The sequence below is a fragment of the Manacus candei genome, unplaced genomic scaffold (genome assembly GCF_025592945.1).
Source record: "Manacus candei isolate 608988 ecotype Guabito, Panama unplaced genomic scaffold, ASM2559294v1 h1tg000015l, whole genome shotgun sequence".
NCBI classification, from domain to species: Eukaryota; Metazoa; Chordata; class Aves; order Passeriformes; family Pipridae; genus Manacus; species Manacus candei.
In genome coordinates this window covers 5,383,008-5,401,760 of record NW_026138063.1, presented here as the reverse complement: position 1 = coordinate 5,401,760, position 18,753 = coordinate 5,383,008, and positions in this window count along the sequence as shown.

Here is an 18,753-nt window from a genome sequence, read left to right as displayed (position 1 = left end):
CTGTGACTTCTCTGGGAAATCTGTGCCTCACCACACTCACAGTAAAGAACTTTTTTCCTAATATCTAAACTAAACCTAATTTCAGCTTGAAGCCATCCCCCCGTGTTCTATCACTACATGCCCTTGTACATATTTCATTTTTATTAACTTGACAAGTTTCTGTATGCCTCAGCTTCATTCTAGTTCCAAAGTGTAACCAAAAGGGAGGATCTCTACCAAGGTTGTCTTTGTTCAGGTGGAGTGGTCCCAGTTAGGAGCCTGGGAGTTGCAGTTAACTTTTTACCATAAAAAACATCACAAGAGTTAACAGTGGTTGCATTTGGTGAACACCAACAGCTAAAATGGTGGCTCTCATCTTACACACCTCTTTCTAATTAATGAGAGTTAATGAGCAGAACTGAGGGGACAGTAAGGGGACACCCAGCCTGGGATGGTGACCAGCAACTCGAGTTGGGTTTGATCAGGGTAACCTGTTTGTCTGGTAGAGCTAAAGCAAGGACAGGATCTGTGTCCCCAGCCACACCTCTCTGGCTGTGTTTGATCCAAGTGCCTGCTGTGCCAGGAGTCAGGCCCCTTCTTTGCCGTGGATCTGAGGTCGATATGTTTTGTTACTGCACAATAGATAATGGAAGTCACTACAGGTCTGAAAATGTCTCCTTTAGGTTTGGGCTTTCCTAGGGCCTGGTCCCACAAGAATGTGATTATTTTGTGAAGTGAAAGAGAGCGCTTTCTGTACTGTGAGATCTCATTGAATTCCTGCCTCTTCCTGGAGGCAGGATTGCCCAGAGCAGTTCTGAGATGCAGACCTTTTAATAGCATGTGGGCAGACCTAATCAAGCCCACAGCACAGTCTGCAGCAACCCTTCTAAACCAAACTTTGCCCCTCTGCACTTGTTCTTTACAAGTACTCAGCTCCCACCATTTCAAAGCAATCTTTTCAGAAAATCAATAGTTCTTCATCTCCTTCAGAATGAGAGCAAGTGGGACACTTGGACGTTTGCTTTGTAATCTCTTCAAAAATTGCTTTCTTGTCCTCCCAACAGAATTAGGAAATATTGCAGTACCAAAAAAATCATATAAAAAAATCTCAAGCTTTTTCAGCACGTCTCAGTGGTAGGACCAATCTTTGTATCCCTTTTCATTTAGGGATTACCCTAAGCTCACTGCTCTGTTTATACCTTAGGCACACACATTCATCCTTGTTCCTCACACAGAGAAATTATTTGTTCTCACAACTCTGGTTTTCAGGAGCCTACTGTAAAAACCTTTACCATTTTAAAATTTCCGTTTTCTCTCCCCCTTCCCTCTCAGTGGCCCTTTAGCTGTGAAAATGAACTGCTCTGCTCCCGCCGTGCAGAGCTGCTGAATCCAGTCATGGAAGGCTGGCCAGGCATGGAACGCTGGCCAGGCTTCACATCCCGTCAGAGGCAGCGCTGACCTTTTTTCCCTAATTGACAATGCGGGGCTTTGTGCTAATGGGGTGACATCATCACGCAGAGCTGGAATGCTCTCCCTGTTGTCTCTTTTGTCTCTCGGTATTTTGCTCCCACACTTTTAGAGGAAGTACATCCCTAGGAAGGAGTTTAAGGAAGACAGTTGCACGGTGCCTGCAAAACATATGCAGAAAACATCTTTGATTTTTCCCTCTTTATTTTTCCCTAGTCACACTAGTTAAAAACCATGTATCCTGAGCCCTCACTATGTACTGAGTCTTTCTTTTCTTTCTTCCAGGTTATGATCACTGATGCTTCTCTGTATTTGCTTTGCCTCACTGTCCTGAGACATGCTACTGGGGAGACTGGTTCCTCTTGGGTTTGAATTATAATTGTAGTTGTTAGCCTACTGTCCTTTTACAGCTCTAATTTTATTCAAACAACTTGTTAGTAAGATCCTTGAGCATCTCTACAGCAATAAATAGTTAATTGAGGTGCCTAATTTTGTGTTAAATTGCTGGCAGTTTATATTACTGAGTATCACAGCAAAAGTTAAGTTTTAAAATAACACTTTAAGGAACACATGGAGGGGAAGAGGCCCCAAAGAAATGGAAAATATTAAGAGCTTTATTTAGCCATCTTGTGAGATTGGCTCACTCATTTCAATAAATACTCTAACTTTTAGAGATACTGCTTGTCCTGGTTTCAACTTCCTTAAAACTTAAAAAGTTGTCTTAATGATTATTATAGATTGGCAGCCATGTGCCCAAACATGGAGCCTTGTCTCAGCCAACAAACCCAATAAATGTATGTGATGGGCTTTCGTTGGAGAAGACAGAAAGAGCAGAAGTTTCACGATCTGTTCGTCCCCCTCCCTTTATCCCCTCTCCCATGTTTTACATACTGAGTACTCCTAGTTCATGGTATATATTTCCAGCCTGCTTCCTCACCAAATGAAATGGATTAGCTCAGTTCCCAGGTATTTTAGTGGATCTGTTTACCCTAAGCTGTTTTAATTAGCACAGAAATACACTGGGAGCTGCTGCAGTAGGAGAGAAGGGAAGTATTGACCATCTGGAAGAAGCAGCCTCTTAAATCACTCCAGCCAGTTCTGCAGGCCCATGGCTGGCTGTATCCTTTCTTCAAGAAAGTAAGAATGATAAGACAGAAAAAACATAGAGGGAAAAAGAGGAAAGGTTCAGGAGGGAGAGGAAGCAAAACTCATTACTACTCAAGACTATCCAAAGTTGGCAGGAAGAGGGATTTACCCATTTTCCTTTTTTTGCCTAAACAATGCCCAAATATTTCATAGAAGTCTCCTGGATTCCTGGACACATTACAGTGATCTTCATGCTGTCCTTTACCTTCTGCATCTGAGCGTTGTTCAAGAAGGCAATGACAACTACATTATTAACACACCCAGTGAAAACTTCTCATGGTTATTTGAATTGTATTTCCCATTTAATTTTGTGTGTTATCCTTAAAGACACAATAGGTATTTTAACCAGGATTTGTTTCTTACATTCTATGTTAGTCATATTTACCCTAAACTTTAGTTGGCTACCACAAGCTATTGTGAGTAATAGAAGGAGTTGGGGGTTGTGTTACTTTGAACAGTAAGCCTAAGTTTAACCCTAAGACTAAGACTACTGTCTTTGCATGGCTGCATAGTAAACCATCTGATAGCTGGGAACACTAATTATTAATACAATTCAATATTTCTCTTATGTCTATAGCCTAAGGAGATTAGTGCTTTGTCCTGCTCAGCACCACATAAACGATTGATACACGAGCTTTGGCCTCCAATAGCAATTAGGATAACATGGTTAAATCCCTGCAAACTGCTATGAAAAGCCCACGATTAACTTCACCAAATTTCAGCCCAGAGCCAAATTTATTAGCTTTCTTTAAATAAATCCCAAAATTATTGGTATTTTTTTTTATAAACAGTTTAAATACAGTGAGTAAAAATAGTGTTTAGAGTGGAAGTGCTGACAAAACCTTTACTGCAGCAATGTGGACAATGCAGCTGTAATAATGGCAAGTGTGCCCTTATCACTGCAAGAAAAATGTAAGGAGTCCTGAATTTGCGCTGAATGAGCCATTACTTATGTCTATCACAAAGAAACAAGAGTACTGAACAAAAAAAGATACATTAAGGGTTGGATTTTTTTTTTCCCCAAAAGAAAACTAAAAATAAAAAAGATCAGATGTGACTCAGGCTTTCAAACAATAAAAATAGTAAGATAAAAGAACTAGGTTGCTTCATTGCCTAAAGAAATGGCTAGAATCTTAAAAAGTCTGAAACGTGATTGTGAGAGACTCACTTTATGGGCTGCTAAGGAGGTGCTGACCTTCGTCATCAATAGATTGCCTGAGCCTTTGTGGTATTCAGCAGTAAAGGAAGTGCTTAAAAAGTCATCCTGCTGAAAGATGGACTGGAAAAATCTCCAGTTCAGATCTCAGCACAGCTGTTGTCAGTGCACATGCTCATTCAGAAAGTCTGTCTGTAAATCTAATACAGATAAATCTTGCTTCATTTTTAAGCGATAAAACTGGAGCATCCTCACCTTTAGAGATGGATCAGGATATCTGGAATTCAATAGAAGTGAAATTATTATAGAGGAGGGCAGCTAATGACCTACCTGTTGTGGAGCTTTGGATGTGTTTTGCTGTAGTACTATATTTCCCTGTCTGTACTAGAGGACATTGAAGGAGTGGGATAACACAAGTACCAGTGGTGTCATTTTCTTACACTTGCTCCACAGGTTCGGATGCAGTTTTGCCTGTCCCAACAGTTGCACTGAAATGAACTGTAGCAGATGACTGCCCTGTGATTTTAAATGGCCTTCTGGGAGAAAAGGACTGTTATGGATGAAAGAGTTCAATTCCTATAACTTCCTGGAAAAGTCCCGTCCTTGGCTAAGCAGCACAGCAATATGGCAGTTGTCATTATATGTATCTTCTAGCAGTGTGAATTAGCCATGGTGGGGTATCAGGCTAACACAGCTATAAGGCTGCTGGGAGACAAGGGAGCTGACTGACAGATAAGTGGGATATCTTTGCACATAATGCATGTGTTTGGAAGATAAAATCATGATCTGGATGAAAAATGTTGTGATGTTATCCTTGAGAAACAGTGCAGCGTTGAACATTCACAGCAGAGAGCCCAAAGTACAGATGGAATACTAGTGACTGGAGCTTCTGGGACAGCAGATGAGGTCCCAGGCCACCTTGTGCTCCAGGGCAACTGAAAGCAAACCAAAACAGTGACAACAGCAATCTCTGCCAGTTCTGACCACAGGGGAGGGTGTGTGGGGAGAGAATTACTGCTCTCTCCAGATCTGATGCTTAATTTGTCTCTGAGTCCTAACAAGGTGCATTCAAACTCAGATCATAGCTCTCCTTGGACTGCTGTAAAATGGTCAGTGTAAGGAACCTCCATCAGAGTAAGAAACATACTCAAGTCCCCTTTCTGATTCCCAGCTGATGAATCATCCACCCCCACCCACCCTCAGATCTCCAAACCATGCCAGGGTATGATCCAGAAGCCAACACTGACAAATCCCACCTTCAATTTGCTTCTTCCCCCACAGACTCTGCCATGAAAGGCAACTGCGACTTGCGCTGTCTACTGACAGATTTTACTGAAATTGGGAAACAGACCTTTGTCTGCAGTGCAGTCCCACAGAATTCACATCCCAAAGAGCAGGTAACAGCAATGTAATGGTTCCAGTTTCAAGGCAGCTTAATCCCCTCTGGGAACTACTGAAGGAAATTCCTCTCTCCTGCCACTCCACTCCAATCAATGCTGAATGGTTCTGCCTTGCTGTATGTAGATTCAGGAAGATAGCACTGTAGCCTTTGCTGTGTAGAAAGGTTTCACTTCACAACTGCATGGGCAGAAGCTTTTTTTGTTTGAAATCAAAGTTTAAATTCTGAAGAAAAGAGGGCTCATCAAAGAACTGGCAAAGAATTTAACAACTAGGTGCTGGCTGAAATGCCAGCGTGATTTATCAGTAGGTTCTTCTCTAATCTGATGTGAGATAATAGGAGAAGGTGTTGAAAGCAGAATCAAACTAGATACAGAACAAAAAGCATAAGTAATAGGGTTCATAAAATTATGCACATAAGGAAGTTTACATTATCCAGTAGGCAGGCCACTCTCCCATGGAAGGTTTCTTAGATAGATTGGGAAATCAACAGACAAGAGCAGATTTTAAAAGACAAATAATCTTATGTTCATTTTGCATGTTTGGGGCTTTTTTTCCCACATGAGCTTCTCCATTTGAAGAGATGTGAATTACTTACTGATAGACCAAACAAAATACTTGGCTGTAGTAGCTGGTAGTGCCAGGGTCAGACATCTCTTAGCAAAGATTAACCCTCAAATTTACAGAAAACTGAATTTGCTTATAAAAGATCAGGAAGGTCATTCCTGAGAACTCACAAATTTGGAGTAGTTTCCTTCTAACTATAGCACCAAGTTGTCTATATATATTCCCCTGCATAGTGATTCATTAGAAGCATTTTACAGTAAATGCTTCCAAAATAAAACCCAGACATTTTAACCAAAGTCTCAGGAAAATAGTTAACTGACAAAGGTAATGATTTTCTAAAAGCTTTTCCCTGGAAGTGTTTTTTTATTGAGGCAGTGATTAAAGTGAGCCTGCCTGAGTCATAACGTGCCTCTGTTGCACGACCCAAAGTCATGTTAATCAGCTTGAATACCTAAAAATACAGTAGGAACAGTGTAAATCCACTTGATACAGCTAAGTTCACTTCTCTGGTCCACCAGAGAAATGTCCATAACTGACCAAAGAATTACTGGTCTGCATTTTACTGTTTCCTCTCTTCTTTTTATTCCAGAGTAAATTATTTTTAAATTCTTAAGACACTCTCATGCAAGCAGTTTGGTCCAGCCAATTTGCCATTCACACTGGTATCAACCCCCCATCAGATACAAGGCTTTGCCTTTGTTAGTTTTCTGGCAAGGAGAAGAGTCTGTTAATTCTCCTTGAAGGCTCCAAAGTACTATATGGCTGCTCAGGGGAAAGTTCCTGCAAAAATCTGATGAAGATCCTTAAGGATTTGTTAGAGTTCTATAGGGTCTCTAGGGAACAACCCACTCAAGAGGCTGTCAAAGTCCTGTGTTTCCCATCCAGAACCTTCTATAGCCACATGCTGCAGGGCCACAAGGAGCTCCAGCACAGGTCCCGTATGTGACAGTTCTGTTGGCATGACATGACACCAAGATCATCAGGCTCATCCCCTCAGCTGGGGCTGGGGCTGGGACTGGCTGGAGTCTCTCTGCTCCACTGTACAGTGAAGATAAATCATAATTTCCTAAATTACCTAGTGCTGAAGCCAGAACTGAAAAATGCAGCTTCCAATCTTTAGGCTATGCTATAGTTTGTTTTAAAAAGGGATTGAATGTCTTACAAACAGGTAAAATTGCTGCCAGATGCAAGCACATTAGCCTTCTCCAGCTGCTTTACTGCTGCCATTCAAAATAGCTTGCTATAAATATGATTCCTTTGAGCTCCATTCTGACAAGTGTGGAGCACTATCTGGGAAGGGCCAGTGGTTTTCCATCCCCATTGAACTCAGCAGGAGTTGTGATTGCTCAGCATATTGCTGAAAAAAGTCTGTTGAAATTACCTTAAATCACACAATTATCCCCTCACCTCTTGTTTCTTTTCTTTCAGTCGTGGAAGGAGGCAGAGAAACAGAAAGAAAGACAACAAAGAAATGGTGCAGACAGAGGAAACCACAAATGGAAATGGGAAAGCAATGAAAAACAAGGCAGGACAAAAGAAGAAACACAATTAGAGACTCGCAAGTGGGTATTCCCAAGACCTCTGCTTCATATTTTTGTGTCAAAACTAATGGAAATTGAAACAGAGTTGGCCTACACTGATGAGGCCAAAACTTCCCTTGAGTTTGGGATGGTTCATATCACACGAACAGCACATCAACATCCTGAAAAGCCACCTAAGGACAGCACTTTGCACTTTATTGGAAAACAGTTCCATATGACCTTCTGGGAAGGCAAGACTTGCCACAGGCAGCAGGAGTACACAGCAGCAGCAGCCAAGTTCTCCACAGTTAGGGGGTTAAAGAAGCACAATCACCACAGAGGAGTCAGTGCAAGTAAGTTGTTGTGGTAACTGGGTACAATAAGTTCAAAGTGAACCAGGAGCACAAATCTGGGATGTGTAGGGTTGAATAAAAATCCTGAGATGCAAATTCATGTGAAACCTGAGAATTAAGAGTTATATATAAATAATAGAAGGGCACTGGACTGAACCAAAAAATCTCAGGTGATTTTGTATTTTTCTCTAATGTTTCAACTGTATTTGTGTATGGAGGAAATTGAAAGGCCACAGAGTGAAAAAAAATGCTCCACTTTTTAATCCCAGCTCTATCAGGGATAAATGACATCTCAATAATCAGGGGAGTTCCTACTCTGCCCCAGCTGTACAAGCACTAGTGGGTCAAACATCCTTTGGTTAAACAAAAAGTCCATTTTATTATCTTTTTTTTGCCCCTACAGCATTTCCATTGTGCCCTCCATTTCCATTTTCCTCTAAAGCCACTGGCTCTAAATCCTTTTCATTCTGCATGAGAAAGGAAGGGTCCCATAGTGAGCAGCTCCCCTGGGACTCAGATGGCCTTCTCTTCAGCAACCAAGAGTCCAAAAGCTGGGATTTTGTGGAAAGAAAGACTTCTTGGCTGCCTGAGATACTAAAGAAATAATATGACCTTGGCTATGATCTTTGAAACTAATCTGTGATTTTCATGACATTCTGCCTTTAAATATTCAAACTAGAGCTGTCTTAAATGGTCTTGCTCTTCAATAAGTAGTTATTTCTGAGTTTTCAAAAGCACAATCCTTTCCAGTTTCAGGTTGAGCCCCCTAAAGGAGGGATCTACAGACCTTTGACTTTCTTCACAGTCTTAACCAACCTTGAGTTTTATCAGTATAATATAACAAGAAAAGAGTAAAAGAGTGAGTATCTAACAGTCTGGTAAGGTTGCAATTAATTTCACAGAGGGGAGGGAAGAGAAAGGAGGTGTAGGAAAGCCCAGCAGGTGGGTCACTGCTCCATCCACCAGCCTCCTGTTTCCTGGAAATCAGAGCCAGCAGCACTTACAGTAAAACTGATTGTTCAAAGTTGTATCATTATTCCCAGATTTCTCCAGTGCTGCTAATCTCAGTTAATTATATTGGAAATCCCTTGTATTATGACCATGCAATTCATAATGTGCCAGTAGAAGTCATGGTTCATAATAATCACATAATGGGCAAGGACTTAGGCATAATCAGATTTTAGTTACCCTGTCGTGTTTCCATAATGCTGCTATAAAACCAACATAATCACAAAAAAGCACCAGTTATTTAAACATTTTTATCAGATTGATGTACAGTATCTTTCTCTCTCTCTCTCTCTCTTTTAAACAATGTAAGATAACAAAAATTGGATTACAATTGCTGGGAACAGACTACGATAAACTGTTTGCTTGTGTGCAGAATGAAATTTAATAATGGCATCAGTGTCTCAATTTTTAGCAATGTTAAACCTGTTAAATAGTAGTATTCTGCAGCCAAAGGCTGTTCCCAAAGATACAGCATCGGAGCATTGTGAAAATGATATCTCCAAGAGCTCAGCTGTCTTATAAACCTTGAAAGATGTCCTATATCCTCACAATTAACCTGGCTGCTAACATTTACTGTGCAGATGAGGGCTTGACTTTTTCCACAATACATGATGCAAAAAAACCCTCAGTAGCTGTAAGGATTTTAAAGGCCAGCGTCTGCTTCTCAAATAAAATTTAAAAAAAAAAAAAAAAAAGCCATTTTCTATTTTACAGGAACACAGTTGGTGAAGAGAATAGAGAACTTGCGAGAGGGACTCTCTGGACTGTAATGTTTTATCTCCACTCTGACCCCAATCACTTCAGCTCTGCACTTGACATCCTGAAGAAGGGTCCAACTACACTTGTTTCAGCAATGAACTGCCAAACTTAATTCAAAAGAATTTCTAAAACATTAGATGTTTTCAGTTGACAAGCAAATATCTGATTCCTATATTTTTCTACAATTGCTTTATTTTAAGGCAATAAATATAATAGCAGTGAGTGAGTAAGATCAGAGAGTGTCACCCTTTTTAGATGCTTTTTTTCCCTCTTCAGAAATGAGCTGTGATGGGAACAAAAACACTTGCCACTTGAGAAGAAAGAAGGACTTGTCTACTCCTAAGAGGAAATGAAAAGGAGGTGAAAGAATAACTGGAGATTATAAAATTCCTTCCTGGGATTGTGGGCAGAGTGACTGAGAAATCACAGAATTGTAGGGCTGTGCTTCTCAGCAGTCTCTTAATCCAGCTGTCCTCAGAATCAAAACACAGAACACGCCTGAAAGACACTTCTGTGCTCTGTTTCTAAAAATCTCCAGTGAGACAGATTTATCTATATCAGCAAGCTGATACAGAAAGTTCTTCCACGTCTTCTATGCTGCAAAATAGCCCTATAATGGTTTTGTATCCTCACCTGACATGAAGGGCAACTAGTCACCTTATTCTCTCTGAAACCTCTTAGCAGACCTTTTTTCGCTCTTCTCCAAAATAAATAAATTCAGTCCTCTCGGTGTTTCCTCCCAGGCCATGTTTTCTAAACCTCTCCATTTTTGTTGTTTTACTTGCTTTGTCTCCAATTTGCTGCTTTATTCCAATATAGACGAATTGAAGATGGTGCAGAGAAAACCAGCAAACTTAAAGCTGCTGGATTGGAACTGTGGTTGTTTTGCCTCTTGGGGTTTTTTTGAAGAAATAAGCAGAAACTCCTCTGCATTTTGCAGGGATGAAGTGACACATGGTAAGTAATAAGCTCAAAGGTCAGGAAATTCAAAGTTATGGTTTCTGGTGCAAAATGTTTCCAGACATTTTTCAGATTTAAGGAAATTAAGGCTTTAGTCTGACCTTGTAACATTTTGAGGTAGAGATCCTGATCAAGGAAAGTGTGTGCATAGCATTAAATGTGAATAATATCCTTAAAGTTAGTGCTACCTTACATATTGCAAATATCATACATTTCTTGGCTCTTCTTTAAGCCAAAATGTCTTTTCTAGATCCATCTATATACTCGTCATACTCTTTAGATCATGTTGTTTTACAGACATGCAAGTAACAGCCAGCCCTGAATGTTTAACACTGAAATTATTGGATAGTGGAGGGGAAAAAAACAAAGGAAATTTATTAGAAAGAAAAATAGAAATGCTTGCTTAATTTAGAGATTTTGTATGTTGGACAGCATGCTGCTGATTATCGCTGACATCAGGAAGGTAGAGTTATCAGGAGAAGAATTGGTGACTTCTCACTATTTCTGCACTATTTAGCTACCATTAAATTAATCAGGAGGGACTTAGTCAGCTTCATTATAGTTGGCCTGGGAGAAGAAAAAATAATACTCCCTTGGAGAAGTCTCACCATTAGAGCTTAAGAAATAAGTACTTTCTGCTGCTAGTGCGGAAAATAGCTGCAGAAATTGGGCCATAGTCTTCACTCTTCTATAATACAGAATATTATATATACACTACACTGAGAAACACTGCAAATTTCACTAAATTTTTGGCATCCATCTGTTGCAACGGAGGGAAATAGAACTTGAACAGCTGGACTGGGATACGAAGGGTATGAGAAATGACTCTTTAGCTGAAAACCTCAGTGGAAACCATACCATATACGTATATCTATAAGACCTCTAGTCAGTTATTAACAGCTTAGCTACAAAACAACATTAAACCTTTATGAGGATCAAAAGATCTTGTCTCACACTAATCTCCTAATATCAGACAGCATAAAAAAACTTCAGAAACATCAGCCTGTTTAAAACCTGCCCAAATTTATATTTCAGGCCCTGTTGTTCCGAAAATAATCCTCCTCCGTGATTTAAAAATAAACGAGGAAGGTTCCTGGCTGCTGTGCACAGGGAGAGGTCCGCGGTATCTCGGCACACAGCTCTGGGAGCAGAGTATCCGAGAGACACGAAGCGCGTCCCACGTGCGAGGCAAAGGCCTTGAGCAGCGCGTGATTAATCCACCAGAGTGCTGTTGTGGCTCCCTCCGCACGCTGGAATATCTCCGTTTTCCACAGATGGCTATTACAGGCACTGTTCCTATGGCAGGGAGATAAACATTAGTGCCATCTCTTTCGCGCGCCTTGGGTTCTCAGATTAACCTTTCCCGCGGCTCATTGCCTCGTGATTCACGGCTGGCAGGGAAGGCTTTGTCAAGGCAACGCACCCTCTTCCAGGCAACAATATCTGCAAAAAGCTTATGTTTTGAGAGTGACTGTGGCACCAGTGCCTTGTGGACATCGTTACACACCCATATAGAGCGAGGCCGCGTGGTCCAGCCAAGCCTTCCGTCCATTTCCCAGCATGAAAAGCAAAAAATGAGTGTTTCCTACATAAATACCTACATGAATAAGATTTTATCTTAAGTAGGCTATCCACTGGTAGGGCACGACAGAAAAGCACAGGCAGCTTTCTTGGCATCAGTGCTGCAAGGGCAGTCCTGGGAGTGCCATAGGATTGGGATCCTTGGATGTGCTCCATGTTGTGACCATTGGATCAGCGCAAGCTGCGGCAGAAAGATCAGGGCACAGCCACGTTTCTGCCCACCCCTCCTGCCCCAATGCTGACACTTTCTGCAGCTGGTCCTGAGGTCCAAGAAGCCATCAATATATAACAATGTGTAATCCCTTCCTTTTGCAGCACACAGACTGGAATTCCTGGTTATCCCCTGGAAAGAAAAGGGTAGAAAGTGGGACTTTATATTATAGAGTTTTCCCTATGCTCCCTCACTATAAGAGCTGTGCAAGGACTAGACACAATTTAGCACCAAGAAAGTCATCAAATGAGAGCATGTTAAAGGTTATATACTTGTTTTGAGAATCAACTTTCTGGAGCTAAAAATCAGATTCAGAAATTATCTTATCATGAGCACAGGTCCTCTAGAAACTTCCTGGGAGTACACCAGGTCTTAGACAGAGAACATCAAAGGTGATAGTCACTGATCCCCCCAAAGCCTGAGTGGGAAATGCTGACTTTACTCTCTAGAAATATTCTTTAAACCTCTAATAACAAAGTAGTTTCTTAAATACAGCCTACTCATTTAACTTGCTTTAAAAAAAAAAAAGTTAAAAAAAATCAGCAGTTTTTCTTTCCCTGTAGTCCCATCACTATATTTTTAGGCTGCAAAGCCAAGAAATTGATTTTTTTTTCCCCACTGATACTTATTGTCTTTTATGGTTGCAGAAGATTTCAGACCAGGAATATGAAGCTTACAGATGGCTCATATCTGGCTTGTGCAATAGATAAAGTGAGAATCTGTTGTAATGATCCATTTGGACATGCTCCCATTTTCTGATCACTGAATTTGAATCTATTAATCTTCTAGACATTTCCAGCATGCCCATCAACATGAAATAAAGCTGAGGATCTGCACGGCTATTTGTCTGTAAGGATTTGTGCCCCTCTTCTTCTTGCCTGAACTGCTGTTACATATATGGCTTGTGAAGTGCTTTATTTCTCAGGAATACTACATGTTGGCCATAAAACAATATATTTCCTCACTCATGTGTGTGCACAAGAGCAAAATCTGTATTCCAGAAAGGACAGGACATATTTTCCAATAATTTTGGTGCCAAAGCAGATCAGTCAATTTCTAATTAACTCTAATTGGCTTCCTCACATGCTTTTAAATTATTTACCTGGAGGTGGCAGGTGCTCAAAAGCACCAAATATTTTCTCCATACTTTGTAAATGTTAAGCAGTATATTTGATTAAAAAATAATCACCCAACACTTGTCACTTACAACCAAAAGCCTCCTTGACCTAAACAGATGCAAACCACATGTTTTACAGTCACTGAGAAACGAAGCCAAGGTCCATGTAGTAGATTCCTCAGTAGGTAATGTTAAAAAAAAAATAAATAAAGAGAGAAAAAAGAGAAAAAATATTTAGGACAGCCTTGGAGGAGGTATTAACTCATCTTGAAAGATGTGGGCTCAGGCTTCTGCTCAACATTCACAATCCTGCACAGCTCAGGACATGTCATGTCACTGCTGGCTGGACCCACAAAGGGCTTCTTTCCAAACTAAAAAGCTTTAGACACCTGAACCCACAGCTCCTGCATTTGTTGAAGGCATTGTGACACCCAAGGACAGATAAGCACAAAGGTGTGATGCTGCCTCACCTCTCTCAATGTAAAGCAGAACCTTCGAACTCGTCTTAAAATGTAATTTCTTTTCTGTTCAGGGCCCTAAGAAATGGAAGGTGTTTATCCTCCCAGCTGCCATCTGCTCCTGGAAGGGATTGTACAGGAACAGGGAGGGCAGAGCAGTTCACGCTTAATTTGTGGCTCTGGACTCTTCCTGGCTAGGGCCAACATTGAGCAAAAACTCAATGTACAGTCAGCTTAATATACAGCCCAAAATTAGGCAAGCTGGGAAAGGGGTCCAAGACCAAAAGCAGCTAATACAGGCAAGCAGCAGCCAGAGAAGGTGTGCTGTTAAAGTATTTCTGATCTGAAATATCTTTAAATCGTACTGCTGCATACCTACACAGGCTGCAGGGGAGAGGCAGAGATGCAAGCTGAAGTGGGCACCGAATTGGAAAGTGTTCATGGGCTGATTTGAGAGTAACTTTATCCATGAGGACAGTTTAGAGAAAATGTGTTATTAAAGTACTTTATTTCCATTTAGAGACTCACACAGGCATACACAGACAGTAGGTGGTGACAGCTGCTACCAGAACCATTTGTTATCTTACTTCTGTTCAGCTTTTGACAGTGTAAAATGAATATAAATGCTGAAAAGCTTTACAGAGGTGAACCAAACAATAAAAAGTAGGGGGGAATGAATTCTGGTTAGGTTACTTTAGGGAAGAGCTTTATTTCTGTTTATTCCTGAGGCATGGATGTGCACTGTTTTTCTAATGCTGACAATACTGTTGAGAGGATTCTTGGTGGAGTTTACCAGATCCACACCATCCTGAGGTGGTGACAGCTGGCCTTGCAGCTAACTTCAATATCATACCCAGAAATGGCATGAAAATAAGGCTTCAGCAAATTATTGCTTTTCCCTAATAATCTGTCCATCAAAATGGAGTGAACCTTTCACAGAGTTTGCCTTAATAAAAGTGCTGGTGAGATATCTCTGTGTTTGGACTTAGCAGTAGCAAATCTCTTGGCATCAAAGGGATTAAATTAGTTGGCCTGAAATTATATTGCTTTTTCCAAGCAATCATGACAGCTCTCAGAATCTTGCTACAATATAGTCACATCACACCAGCTGACAGTTCCCTTCAAAAAAAACCCATTCATTTTGGCCAGCTCCTCCTGTGAACACTATCAACAGACTGATGCTCCTGCTTCAGAGTCCAATAGGCTTTTTGAACTACACCCCTATCAGGAGGAGGTCCTGCTATTAGTTTGGACTTTTGTCTGATTGCTTGGTTCTCACACGGAATATTTACACCATCCTCGCTTTGGTTTGATGTTGGATGGACTCACAGAGGAGGACAGACAAATTTTGTGTTACAAAGGCAATCTATAAAAGAGATTTTGGTGTGTTGCACAGAATACAAAGTTCCTCAGAAACTGTTGTAGTATAATGATTCCACTATATATGTTCCATTAGAGCTTTGGGTTGGGTTTTGTTTTGGTTTTTTTTCTTCTATGACAATTCCTCTCACCTTGGCAGTGCTGAGATAACTAGAACACTCCATAAAATAGGGGCTGGTAATGAGAGGCAAAGATTTATAGCATAGCATACAGATTAAGCTGAAGTCAGACAGATATTTTCCTAAAAACCTTTGCTCCTGATTCAATGCTTGTAAAGCAAAATATTTACTTTATGAGAAAGACCCCTAAGTTTGCATGGGGGAGAGGTGAAACCTTTATCTGAAGTTGGGCCAATAAACAGGAATGACTTGGGCTTGGGAGTGCTGCAGGGAACATCGTTAGCTCCTGTGGGAGGGAAAGATTCACGTCAAGTTTATTTTTATAAAGCAGCATCCACCTAGAAATGAGCACAAACTAAAATGTTATATCCTCTGAATTTGGTGGGCACTTGAAATCTCATTTTTGCAGAGAGCTCTTGATTCCAAAAAAAGGCCAAAACGGTGACAGGTAGGCAGAACTTGTCAGCCTTTGGGGAGCATAAAATTTGGGTTTCAACCTCTCTAACATTCTGCCCCACCCAGTCACCAAATCCCTTCCATGTGCCTCTGGTTCCTGCACAAAGCCTGGTTGTAGCTGAAGAAGCTTAAGCCTAGACACAGACAGGACTAAAGATAAACCCAATGGTAATGTGGGGAGAGCAGGCAGAAGCCCACCCCACCAGACTCCACAGTGAGGGTAAGCAGCCTGTTAAACTCATCTGCCAAAGTCAATACTCACCAGATCCATGCTTTTCTGGAAAGCAATGGCTTTCTGAATAGAAATAGGGATCATTTCTCATAACTTAGCATATCTGAGGTATAGCTGGCTCACAGCCAGTACTGTGTAACCAATAACATGCTCAAGATAGCAAATGTGTCCTGCACACACATTATTATTACAAAATCCATTGCTAACTCTGCATAGAGCAGCTAATATGCCAAAAATATCATATGTATATATTATTTGAATTATCCATTGCAGAGCAAGCTGCAGGAAGGCTAGTAAATTTAGTTCCCCTTACCTGCCATCTGCATTCATATTTAGTAGTGAATTATATGTTTTCAATATGTTTTCTAGCAAGTTATTTACACAAATCTCATTAACAATAAAGACAGGGGGTTTATATACAATTCCTGATCTGCTGACTGAAATTGCATACCAAGATGTCAGTACGACTTTGAATAGAAGCTGGAAAGCTATGCTGCATGAAACCATATCACTGAGAGAAAACCCTCATGCTTTCTATTCTCCATACTGACTTTTTTTCTTCCCTCTCTCCACTGAAACAAAACTGCCTTTAACTGATTCTTTGTTATGCTGGTTTCCTGCAGCATTTTTGATAGTGCCTAATAGTTGTAAGGGCTGGATTACAGTTCAATATACAAAAAGCAGTTTCTTTCCAGCCCTGTGAGAAGCTTGCTATCAGGTTTTGAAAGTAATTTTCAGAAGTAGCCTTCCTTAGCAGACATTTTCTGGGATGCAGTCAGTGTTGAACTTGCCAGGTGCCTGATGTGCGATGCAGTGACGTTACCAGGCTGATTACTTGGATGGCTCTGAAGTGAAGGCATCTGGTTAGGACTGTTGGCTGGTCAGAAGAAAAGGCACTAATTAAAGTATTTTTTGCCTTTTCAGGTTTGTCCCTCTGATTAACCACTTTAAAAATCACTCCAGGGAAAACCACACAGTTATCTTTAAAACAGAGAGGGATGATTAAACATTCCTCTGCTAACAAAAAAAAAAAAATTAAAAAAAAGGAAAGTAATCATCTCCAGCAAGGCTGACAGGTTACTGCTGTATTCAAACTAGCTCTTAACCCTTTCAGCCTGGCAGGGGAAAGCCTGAGTGATCTTATGGCAGCTTAAAAAAAAAAATCTTATTGCCACACACCATTTGACCGAATTTACTTGCTTTCCCAAGCTAAATTTGCTGTCAAAATGTATCTATATCCATACACATAGACAGATATCTCTTGGCACCTTCTTTAAGACAAACCATATTCCCAAATTTAATATACACCAAAACTATAGCAGTGATCAGTAAACTGTTACCATTGCCAGTTTCTGACACTTGAACCTTTCATCTTGTTTTCAGTGAAAACAATTCCAATGTGTCAATGTACAAATCACCAGAGATCTTATTTTGTTCTTCCAAATTACACATATGATAACTAGGAGCTACCTTAATGATCAGCATTTCCACTGTTTTTTTACCAAAGTCACAATGGGTCTGAAATCTTTTCCTCTCTTTCTTATTAACGAATGTCTGTGAGGTCTTTACTCATAATATGTCCTTGCTTACTGCCAAAATTAAAGCCTTAATACCATAGGATCTATGCTGAGGTCACAGTGTCACAGACTTGTTCTGTGACCTTTGGCAAACTACTTAATCACAAGCCTTTATACAACTGTGGTTTCAGCAATATATTTTTAGGGTCCTACACATTGCAAGAGAAACCTCCTTTATCAGTAAAAGTTTAACATAATTAGTGTCAGTTCAGCACTAATACAAAAATTTCAGGTAGTGCTTTCATTTCTTACATTTCATTTATATATTCTGAATGGTTTTCCAAGTGGTCTGCAGCAGTCTTCTAAAGGGCACATGTACACACAAAACTTGCACAGTGACCTCCACCTGTAACAAGGACACTTTTTTAAAATTAAATTATTTCTGGAAAAATATTCCAGTCTACTGCACAGAGTATTCTCAAGTCCACTAAGTCTGAAAGTAAAAGATGCTGTTAGGTTTTCTAGCTGTGGTAAAGAAGGACATAAAATGGCACATTTCAGCTTTTTAACCCGAGATTGGCTGTAAAGCTTCAAATGTTTAAGTTGTTTGCTTCAATTTCATAGCCTCTATAACCCTTAAGATTTTGGCAAGATTTCTGCAGACTGAAAGTCTTAAGTAAGATGTATACACAAATTTCCCAGATTGGAATTAAAATAAAATTCTGTAACATAACTCTGGGAAAGAAACCCTCAATGGCAGTGAAGCTGCCTCTCCAAACCCACACCTAAATTTGCCTGTCCTTGTGACAAGACCTAAAGGTATTCAGAGGAGTGTGATGGAGATGTTTTTAGCTTTTACTTAAAGCAATCCAAACCACCAACAGCCCCTTTTATGTTCAGAGTTTGTGCTATTGGACAGCAGACTGCAGCAAGATGAAGAAGGGTCGGTTTTTCCAGATGGAATGTGGAAATTGCAAACAAATCTCCTCCCTGCTCATTATGTCTGTACATGGCACAGCCTTTATTGTTCCCTTGCTCTCAGTACAGCAGGCTTTTCCAAAGTTACAGCTACAGAAGTTCCTTTGGATCACCAGGAAATTTCCCTTCTTCTCTTCCCCTTTGAAACTCAGATTTGAGTGTTTCTACAATTCTTCTCCACATCCCCAGCTGTGCTGACAGTCCCAGTTCACTGTCTCCTTCCTGTCTAATTCCTCCCCTGGGAACTTCCCCAAATGAGCTTTTTCAGGTGCTTTCTGGCACTGACTTTGCCTTACCCCCCAAGAACACTCAGTCAGACTCAATACTCAGTGTCAGATAGGAAAATGCCAGGGAACAGTCCTTCTCCTGCAGCATAGCCAAGTTCTTTTAT